The following is an 890-nucleotide window of genomic DNA, read 5'->3' as shown; positions in this document are numbered from 1 at the left end:
CTAGAAAAAGAAACGCAGGATTTTCCCTCCTGTGTGTTTTCATCTTGCTTCTTCATGGTCCATGATGCCAGCTGAGGTTGTCAATACAATGAAACTAAACTGACCCTGGGATGGGAGCAGATTATTCTGCCATTTTTCTAGGTCTTTAAGCTGCACATCCAATCTGGGATTGATCACTCCACACTTGTTTAACTTGCCTGTGAGGCTCACAACTATTTACCCAGCTCTGTGATCATCAATGATTTCAAATTCACCAATGTAACTATGCTTCATCATCACAGTTAGAAACTGGTCAATAATTTTGGAGCATGACCTAATAGGGACCTGGCATTTCCTTCTCTTTTCAGCATTATTGATGCTCTTGAGAACATCAGGCAGGAAGTTCACACGCACCATTCTGGTGACACTGAAAGGTATCAGAAAGAGCAACTTCAGATTCTTTAAAAATATTTTTACTTTTCTATCTTTAATAAGTATTCCTTCAGAACTTTAAAAATATTTTTGAGCCCTACAGGGTGGCGAATGCCTATAATCCCAGTGACTCAGGAGGCTGAGGCAGAAGGATCACAAGTTTGAGAGCAGCCTCAGTAACTTAGCAAGACCCTGTCTCAAAAGAAAAAATAAAAAGAGCTAAGGATGTAGCTCAGTGGTAAAGCACCTCTGGGTTCAAATCCCTAGCATCAATAAATAATAAAAATAAAAATATTTTGATAATATTGTGTTTGTTATAATTAAAATTATTAACATGAACTAAGAAGAAAATAAAAGTCATACAGATGTATTGTTTTTATTATGAAAAATGCAGGCATTTTCTATGTGTGGGACTGTCTCCCTTATGAATGCCCAACAGCCTGGAAGTGGGCATCACTGTGACAGTGTGGCCAACTAGA

General features: G+C 38.1%; 1 pseudogene; it reads right to left on the bottom strand.

Moving 5' to 3' along the window:
- On the bottom strand, positions 1 to 396 carry LOC124972422 (40S ribosomal protein S15a-like; annotated as a pseudogene).
- Positions 397 to 890: the final 494 nt, after the last annotated feature.

The sequence above is a fragment of the Sciurus carolinensis genome, chromosome X (genome assembly GCF_902686445.1).
Source record: "Sciurus carolinensis chromosome X, mSciCar1.2, whole genome shotgun sequence".
Taxonomy (NCBI): domain Eukaryota; kingdom Metazoa; phylum Chordata; class Mammalia; order Rodentia; family Sciuridae; genus Sciurus; species Sciurus carolinensis.
The sequence above is the reverse complement of the archived record's forward strand: the minus strand, read 5'-3'. Positions and strand labels throughout refer to the sequence as shown.